The sequence below is a fragment of the Mesocricetus auratus genome, unplaced genomic scaffold (genome assembly GCF_017639785.1).
Source record: "Mesocricetus auratus isolate SY011 unplaced genomic scaffold, BCM_Maur_2.0 Super-Scaffold_100009, whole genome shotgun sequence".
NCBI classification, from domain to species: domain Eukaryota; kingdom Metazoa; phylum Chordata; class Mammalia; order Rodentia; family Cricetidae; genus Mesocricetus; species Mesocricetus auratus.
This window is the reverse complement of record NW_024429193.1, coordinates 11,110,992-11,121,420: the sequence shown is the minus strand read 5'-3', so window position 1 is coordinate 11,121,420 and position 10,429 is coordinate 11,110,992.

Genomic DNA, 10,429 nt, shown 5'->3' with positions numbered 1-10,429 from the left:
ACATGCCTACCTAGCCACCTTACCTGGGTTTTCAAGGGCTGGTATTGAAAACAACAAAAAGCAGGTGAGACTGTTTTGCCCTGGGGAGAGTTTTAGATGTGAGCTAGTTTATTTGTTTAATCCCCAGGCAAACCTACAGTCAAGCTAATCAGAATGAGAGAAACTGCTTCCTTTGTATGAGCGAGAACTGTGAGAAATTGTTTTTCAGGGTGTTTTATAGCCAAACCCCTCCAAGGGCCTGGAAGAGCTCTCCAACCAGGGCACAAATATTCAAGGAGAGCCTGTTTGTTTTATGGTTATCTTTATCCTACAATAAACAGCTTAAATTTGCAGACTATACTTTTTGACTATAAAGTGGGTTATTTCTCAAGATGCTGGAGCCTTCCCATAACAGATGGAATAAATAGAAGAAAATGCTGAGAATACACCACTGAAATTCTGATTTATTCAATCATTAACAAAAAGAAGCGCAATTTCAATGGTAATAGAATGAAAACCCAACTGTTTCTGCTTGCCTTCTGAAAACTTGTTTTCTGTGGAGAAAGCTGCTCTTTAGGCAAACACCTATTTAAACCTCAGCAATGTATAATCTTAACTTCAGGCAGCATGATTGCATAAGTCTGGTGATTTGTAAAATCTCTACAATGAGGGGATGAAATATTAACGTTCGCAAGTATAAGCAGCATCAGCAGCCCAGACACTGGGGTATGAGCAGAGAGGGTAAAGCAGCCCCAGGGACGATGCTAAACCCTTCTCAAGTATGTTCCAGTGCTTCTCAATGCACCTGCTTTGAAGCGATTTCAATCAACACAGTCCATGCATGACATTTGAAGGCTTGGCACTAAGAAGGCCAGCAATCAATTCAGTGTGTCTTAGCTGCCATTAGAAAGGAGAGAAACAAAAGCTAAAAAATAGAAAGATAAAAAAGACATAACAAACAAAAGAGGAAGGTTTTTGCAAGGATCAGGATGAAGAGGGAGATTTAAAAAAGAAGATACTGGCATGGGGGGGCGCTAAATGTGATCTGAATACATTGTATGCATGAAAGAAAATGTCAGAATGAAATCCACTATTAAATGCAATTAAAACACGCTAGTAAAAGCTTTGAAAAAGATATTTAAGGGCAACAATACTTTAAAAATTATCAGGTGGCTGCCTTCACATTGGAAACCACCCTCAGTGCTTCTCAAACTGGCTGTTTGAATATAATAATGCTAGATAAATATTGTTAAATGAAATAAAATTTAGACAAGCTAAAATGAAAAATGTCCCAGTGCATGGGTATACATACAGTCTGAGATGATTCATGCATGCATACATACATCCATATACAGAGTGCATCTAAAGAGAAATATCCACCTGGTTTGCTTTCATGTCATAATAAACCAGTAGGAAATAAAGATTTCAGCACATGCGTGCTTCAACTGTTCCTAGAACTCAAGTCCTTGAGTTTGGTAGACTACCAAATTGGAGCCTGGGGCATGGCTATGTGACTAATTCATGATGTGACCTTGCCTAATTCAATTTTTTAACCTCCCAAAGTTCCCTGTTTTCATTTGGAACTTGCAAAAAGGACTTCTAAAGGGTATGAGAAGAAGCCCCTTCCAGCTCTGCAATTTTAAGGTCTTGCTTCCATTTGTTTTCAATTGAATGTTTTTCTTCTTCTAAATAAAAACATGAAATGAGTTAACATAGACTTATATTTATGACATTCAACCATGTCTATCAAGCTAAAGACAAACGATGATGATACCAAACCTTCTGTTTTATCCTTTATCTTTGTTTACATCATATTAAAAGTTCTCCAACAGCTACTTGAAGTTTTGTATCTGCTCACCTTAAATGAAAACTCAACAGGACCACTTGGAAGTGGAGTGCCTCTGTCCTGGGTATGTGCTTCCATCAGAGTCTCACAGCATTGACCACCCTGACCTGTCTGTGATGCTTGACTTTCAGTGATTCCCATGCGCTAGCCTGCTGAATAGCTGGGCAATTAACCATTTAACAGGAACACACACACATGCGCGCACACACACATCACACACACTGATTCACACCCTCACAATTATCTGTTGCGTTCTTAATCTCTGCCTGGGTTCAGTCTTTAACACTGTAGATTCGGGATGGTACTTGAAGTAGTCTTCCTAAGAGTTTTAACAAGGATATATACATATGCATACTCAGAGTCTGGATAAATATCTTAAATCTGCATGTTCTAAAATCTCTTCTCATGGAATCAATGAACTACTATATCATTATTGTTCAAGCCAGGGAATTTTTAAACAACTTTTTGAGATTATAATATGATTATATCATTTCCTCTTGCATTTATTTCATCTGAGCCCCTTACGAACTTTCTTCTGCTTTGTTCTCTATGAAATTCATTGCCTCTTTTCCTCTAATTTATGTATGTATATATATACACGTATATATATGCCATAAGATAGATAGGTAGACAGATAGACAGACAGACATTCCTAAATTAAGCCTGCTGAGTCTGTAGAATGTTCTTTCTGTGTATCTGCTTTCAGGGCTGACCATTTGGTATAAGATAACCAATAAGTGTGTTTTTCCCCAGGGATGAAAACCATGCTGTCCGTTTCCCAAATAGCTGCAATAGTTGAAGCCCCTTCGTTTCTCTGTGAACATACAGTATCATGCCTATCTCTCATTGCAGGTGTGTGTTTTGTTGGCATTTGTTTACCTCGGCATTGCTTGATTGTAAAGGAACTATTATGAATAAACCAATGCCTGAAATGAAGCGGAACCTTGATTTATTTGGGTAGGACTGTTTTCCAGGCCTGTAAATCATATTTTGGTGTTCATTTACCTTTGCATTCTTTCTGAGGCACCGGCACCAAGGCTGACGGATGGGAATCAAATGAAGTGTGCTAAGTGCCTCTGCTGGAGGGCTTCATCTCCCCACTTGGCAGGGTGTGATTTATCTCTGCAATACATCACCTGCCTTATTTTCCTTTACTACTTTTATTTAGTGTTGTCACAAATAATATCAATTGGCCATTGACCATGAACCCTAAACAGTAGTAAATTAATGAAATAAGCTACATCTATGGAATTCATCTGTCCCTAATTTGATTAGAGCCACTTCGGTTGGGCCAAACCATTTACAGAGGAACTCCATTTATTAGACAAGCAGCTTCATGAGTTCTCTGCAATTGTGGTGCATAGGATCTGTGGGGATTTTAATGAAACACTTAAAGTTGACTCTTTGATATCCCAGCCATTAAGAGCATTTTATGTTTATGGAATCTGTATCTTCACTCATCCCATGAACTCAGTGATAGCTCCCCTATTGGAAGCAGCTGCACATCGATGGAAAGTGCTATTCTTTTTTCTTCTTCTTCCAGGAAAGAGTAAATACAGGCAAGGGTGGAGGGGGTGTTCTTGGGTAAACTTGCCTCTCTGCACTCAGGCAACTGTCCCAGCTCTGCATTACACACCTAGCCCTGTGTCCTTCTGCAGAACTAGGGTCAAGAGGCAGGTCAGCCCACAGGAATGTGCAGTTCCTATGGGGCAGTTCACCTTGCTGTTTGAACAGATGGGTTGCACCAAGGGAATGGCATTATGAAAACAATCTGGCCCATCTCTTTCTAGTGGCTTTAGCAATTACAGAGGGGCAGACATGTTCCAGCAAAAAGCACTTATCTTGCAAGGCCAGGAAAACGTCGGTAAATCCAAAGCAGGGGAAATACCAGAAAGTTTGATATTAAAGCAAAGCGACAGACTCTCAGTACCGAGGAAACTGCCGCTACGTCAGGATGCACCAGAGCTATTATGCAGTGCTACGTACCCCAAAGGGAGTCAAAGTCGCATGAGACATGATGGAAGGCAGAGATGCAAAGCAGAGGGAGAGAAAATCACAGGGGTGAGGTAGGAAGCTTTTTGAGAGGGATCCTTGTGGCACTAGACAAGAAAAAAATTACAGACAAAAAAATGAAAGAAGGAAACCCTTGGCATAGCTTGTCTTTCTCCTGTGTGCAGTAAAGGAAGGGGCGAGACTGATGTTGCAGCAATCCTCCAATTCCTCCTGAAGATATATGTCCTCCTCAGGACTCCTCAGTCAATACCTGATTAAATCACTGTGAGGCAACCCCAAAAGTGCCTAGTATCACAGTTAGAAACATATTCAATATCCCTGTTTCTCTGAAGAATTTGGTGCATGCCAGCACCTCCGACTCTCACACGTTTTCAAAGAAGTCAAGAGTCCCAGATTACCAGAGTTATGATCCTTAGCCCATAAATTCTGTTCATGGCAATTTCCAAGAGTTATTTTGTAGTTTTCCAGATAAAGCTATTAAATAATGGCGAACCCAAGCCACAATTCTTTAGTTTAATGAACTCTCTTTCTCTCTGCACACATGGGCACACACACATGTGTATGTGTGTATCCGTGTGTGTGTGTGTGTGAGAGTGTGAGAGAGAGAGAGAGAGAGAGAGAGAGAGAGATGCACTTGTGCAGAGAGAAAGAGAGGCCAAAAGTTGTCAGATCTCCTGGAGCTGACTTATAGGTGGTTCTAAGCCACCTGATATGGGGATTGGGTCCTCCAGCTGAAGAGTAAAAAGAACTGTGAGGCAGTGAAGCCTTTCTCTAGCTCTAAGTTACTTATTCTAAATAAAACCTAGTGTGTTCATTAAAATCATCAAGGTAGAAGGGATAAAGCAAGGAAGGAAAGAAGGAAAGGATGGATGGATGATGGGGAAGTCCTGTGCATATGTCAATAAAGCACTGTTGGCCAATAGGGAAGCAAGATAGGTGGGACTAGACGTCGAGGAAGACTCTGGGAAGGAGAAACACAGGGAGTAACTATGTAGCCGCCATAGGAATAAGTTTGGAACCTTTCTCTGATAAGAGAAATACTTAGATTAACAATTATAGGGTAAATACTTAAGTCAGAGGTAGCCAGTAAGAAACAAGTAAACAGCCAATAGCTTCATAATTAATACAGTGTCCTGTGTGATATTTGGGGACTACAACGTGGCAGAGCCCAGGCGACTGGTGAGGAAAAACCAAAGTGGCTGGCAAGGAAAAGGCTGTACCCTACGGATGGATGGATGGATGGATGGATGGATGGACAGATAAAGGAGAAGGTTTGAGACGGTTTATGTATTCACATTTCTTGTTATTCAGGCATCTTTCTACTCCATTATAAAAATATTGTAGTACTGACTTTGAGAAGAAAGGAGCTAGAAAATAAAACACATCCAGGTCTTCTTGTTTTAACAAGAGTCATGGTAATACATAGGACAAAAATGCTTGGGAGGGGAAACCTGTCTATATCCTTCTCTGATAGCGAATGTTCATGTGAGGTTCTGAAGATGACCCCAAAGAGAAAGTAGTTGCATTTGATTTTATTTACACATAGAAATCACAATCACTACACTAGCTTTCTTTTCTTCCTTCCAGGACCTCTGGCTAACAGACTAGAGCACCAAGGTGCCACAGAATACAGTTTGAGAAATGTGACTCCTATACACTCTCAGAATCATCCTCTGTGCCCAACTCTCTCAAAGATTATGAACAATTAAATGTGTCCTGAAAGACCCTGGCCCAGTCTAAACAGGCAGCTGAGGCTTATGGAAAATTCTGTTTCCCCCACAGCTGAATAGTCACTGCTATCAGAAGGGAGCTCTGCCCAAGGTCCCCACAGCTGAATAGTCATTGCTATCAGAAGGGAGCTCTGCCCAGGGACACAGGCTGCCGGGTGTCTGCGACCGGATGGCCAGCCCAGCAGGGTTGAGCAAACACAGAGACCAATTGTTCCTCAGATAGGGCCAAGGCCGAGACTTGAGTTCCAAGAAAAACCTCAATTGCCCGAGCTCTGAGCCCTAGCCTCATTTAAATTGCCCAATCAGGGTCCTGTTACTAGGCTTCTAGCTTCTGTACTGCGCTTTTTGCTATAAAAGAACCCCTGAGTCCCCAGCTCGGGGGCGCTCAGTTCCCCGAGACTGAGACGCCCGGGTACCCGTGTGTTACTAATAAAGCCTCTTGCTGTTGCATCCAAGCTCGTGGTCTCGTTGTTCCTTGGGTTCGGGTCTCCCTTCCGTGAAAGTATCCCTGCTGGGGTCTTTCAGTCCCAGGCAGACTGAACACAAGAAATGCTAAGTTTATCAAAGGAGTCCTTCACTGAGTCTTCAGAATACACTTATCAGTGTAGCGGCGAGGCTACAGAATGTTGCAGCAGACATAATCACCTACTTATGAGCATTTCCCCCTTTTTGAATTTATAGAGGACATTAACTGGCTTTTGGAAACCTCACTGTCTCTGTGTGCCTCTTGGTTGCCCAAATTGGTCATCTTCTGCATAAATAAAGCTGCTAAAATCTCTCTGAAATGAGCAGGGGTGCCACACTGACATTCCTCGGATTCCTGGGTCACTTTCGGGCAGAGCCACCCTGACCACATCCTTGTACTTGCCCTCTCTTCTACAGCAGGCGGGTTCATTCCCTACCTCGTGGATGGCTTCCTTGGTCACTGTCTTCGTCCCGTGCTTTCCCTGTTCTCTCAGGTTTGAGTTGTGCGTGTTTTCCTTCGCGTTTGTTCATTGAGAGCTGGCATTTGGTCTCTGAATTTTGAGCTGTCACCTTCAGACCTCCACCAGCTCATTGTGTGTACCTTCATAGCTGAAGACATCTTTGAACTTTGAAATGCACCAGAATATCTCTTGTAAAATATGACATATTTAGTTTAATAATGTAACACTAAACTTATTATCTATTCTAAACCATTAACATTTAATAAGTACCTTATTACTCTATGTATTATAAACAATTCATCAAATCAAATCTATTTTATTTTTATGTAAGTTAAGGAAACGTCTAAATATAAAATTGTTTGTATTTCTTGAGACAGGGTCTTGCTATGCAACCCCAGTTCATCTAGTCCTCACTATATTTGACCACGCTTATCTTAAACACCTAATAGTCCTCCTGCTTCAGTCTTCTGAGTGTTCATATTACAAATGAGCATGACGCACAACTCAAAATGTAAGCTTCTCTCGTGTTGTCTATATACTAAATTTCTACTTGGTCATGTAATTCGGGAGCATCATAAATCAACAAATTAATTGATTCCTTACAGTCTGCCATTTCAGTGCAGGCTAATTTAAAGCTGATTAACTTTAAGAGCAGCATTATTTAATCCAAGAAGTACAAATGCAAACAAAAATTTGAAGTTAGATGACCACAATGCTACAAATAAACATTGTCTAAGTTGTTACAGAACAGAGGAAGCACAGGGGAACCTATAATTGGATGCGATTAGCCTAGTCTTCATAGGAGAGGCAACTTTCAGGTATGTTTTGAAGAGTAGATTGAAGGGGCACAATGGTATTTCAGATTATACACACTTATAAATTATGTTAAAAATGCAAATAATTTTTGAATGCCAGGAGATGGGGAGAGTGAGGAATCAAAGGATTATTGAGGTTTGAAAGAATTGTTGCAAGTCAGGCAAAAGAAAAAAAAAGATGTCCAACTTTGCTTACTGGAGGCCTTCAACAATTTGTTAAGAAGTTTAGACTTGACTCTGAAGGTTAGAGACATCAGCAGAATTTTAGCAGAAGTGCATGAATATGTTTGTATGTTACAATGGTCAAACTGAAGGGAGAAGAGAGTGCGGGAAGATGGCAGTAATCTCCCACTCTTTCCTGACTCCAAGGTGTTGTGTGTTAATTCTGATGCTACTGGATGATTTTCTCAGACATCATTGCACAAAGCAATTAAAAGTCATCCTACCCAGTCTCTTTGACTTGTTGCACCAATAGTAAATGCTTCTGCCTGACACTCAAGTTCTTCTCTGTTTACTTAAGGATTTGTTATCCCCTGTTATTCATCCATAATAAACATTTTACTAAAACAACCAAACAAAGGTTTTCATAACAGTTCCTCATAGAGTAGCAGGGAGCGTAGAGGCATGGAGTGTGATTGTCGTAGCTCAGATGGAAAGCCCTGGATTTGGTCACTCTCAGGTGAGGACACATGCTCATTATTTGCATTTTAACCCAGGTTCCAATTATTCCACGCATGTTTCCATTTAATGAAGAATTATATTTTCAGTTATGTTTGCCATTTATTTTATATGTAATTCTGGGCATTCTCTAAACCTATTACACAATTTATCTGGCTTCCAGTTTCTCATCACAAGAAAAAGAGACGGTAAGTTAATACTTCAAAGACTAAGTGAAAGTATAATTTGGGGATTGAAGTTCTAGAGGATTTGTGTTAGTGATCATTTTGTCAATTAATGACACAACATGACAGCACATACCTACAATCCTGTCAGCTGAGAAGCTGAGAATCACTGCAAGTTTGAGGTTAGCCTTATATAGTGTATTCTAGGCCAGCCTAGGAGGTATGGATGGAAACTTTGTCTGAGAAAAAAATAATTGAAATGCCAAATTTTTTGATTTAGACAAATATTAAAAATAAATCAATTATAGCCAGCCAAGCTTTTCTTACTCTTTGGTCCTTGTACAGAAAATTTTTTTCTATCTTCCAATTCTATATGGAAAAACTATGAAGAAAAATTTAATATGTTTAGTTTCATTATTTCAGACATTAAATGCCAGTAGTTACCTCAACCATTTACACATTTTAAATGGAGGTACTCATGCCTTAGTAGATGGTCCTGCATGAATACATGGACAACATTAAATGGTCTCAATGGGTTTTTAAAAGAAAAAAAGACACTTGGGAGGGAAAAGAGGGGGTGGAATTGGAGGGAAAGAATGGGATTGATTTCATCAAACATATTATAAGCATGTATAAAACTCTCAAACAAAAAATTATATAGAAATGATGACTCAGACATTGAGAAGAATTTCTTTCTAAAGAAAATCAAGTCCAGATAACCTGTGTAGGTGAAGCCAATGCTGAGCATTCCTGTGGCACCATCACCAGTGCATACTCAGGAGACCTTGACCATAATATTAACCTGAACAGCCACACAAGGAAGTGACTGCCTTCCTTATGCAAAGATATGTTCCACTTTAAGATTGCTGGCCACCAGGCCAGGCTTCCCTGCTTCCTCAGATAAGATAACCGGGTAACAACTTGTGAGTTTTGTAAACAGAACTGCCCTTTCACCTTAGGCACAGCTCTGGTGGGTTGCTAAATTTGACAGACTCAACCCAAGTAAGGAGCATGAGTGGCTGTTCAGGCTACATTCAAGGTGCTGCCACTGTGAGAGACTGCCTGCCTTGGCCTCTTGTCTCAGCATCACGCAGCAAATTGCTTGAAATTAAGGATTTGGTTCTGAAGTCTGAAACCAAGGTGTGAACAGAGGTCATTCCCTCTCAGGGCAGAGAGAAGGATTTGTTTGACAATGCTGTCTTCCAGTTTGTAGATAGCCATCTGCTTGTTGGCGTATTATTTTCTCTGTATGACAGTCTGCCCCCTAATTTCCTCTCTTTACATGGATAGTAGCCATACAAGATTAGGGCAAATCCTATTGACCTCACCATAAACTGATTACTACTGTAAAGACTTTCTCTCCAAATAAGGTCGCATTTATAAGGACCGAGTCTGGACTTCAACAGACAAATGGGGGAGGGGATTTGATTCAGCACATAGGCTACACTTTCTCAGTTTTATTGAGACATCACTTAAACTTTTACTTAATTTTTGCATAAACATTATAAGGGTTTTAAATATGTATTAGGAACAGCAATTAAACTAGCTTTTCAAAACCAAATAATAATAGAAATACTCAAATGTTGAGCTTTATTGCTAGCTATTTTAATTTTAACAACCAATGGTTTTTGCAAAAATATATAAACTGTGAATTAGGAAATGCCTACACATCTTGTATGAGCCAGAATTGATGACACTAAATGCTACTTTGTCCATAGGCAGAGTAGAGAGGTTTTGGCCTGTTATGGAAGGTGCTGGTGAATACTTAAACCTCCAAACCATGCAGTGAATCTGTAACTATAATCTGATACCAAGAAAAATCACACTCACATTATTCTAGAATGCATTACAAATATTCTAGAAAGCATTGGAACACCAAGCAATCATCAGCTGAAAAAAGGTTGTGCTAAGAGTAACTTTGTTAGTTCTCTTCCATTCAAATGGTTTTGTAAAAGTGACCAGTACACTCCCTATCTGATGCTGTAACCAAAGACCAAAAGCAGGATAAGTTATTTAAAAACTGAAACTTACAGGCTGGGTTTGGATGCCCAGACCTACAATCTAACCTGCTGGGAAGGCCGATGAAGGAAGATACTGAATTCAAAGATAGAATCAGCTACATAGCATCTTTAGATCTGCTTGAGCTACATAACAAGATTCTGTCTCAAGAACAACAGCAAAAAATAATGCTTATTTGGCTATGGTTCTGAAATATTCTTTAGTAATGGACCACACCAGGTAAGGGATTTCTTAATGCCTTGCAAAATGGCAGAGGGTT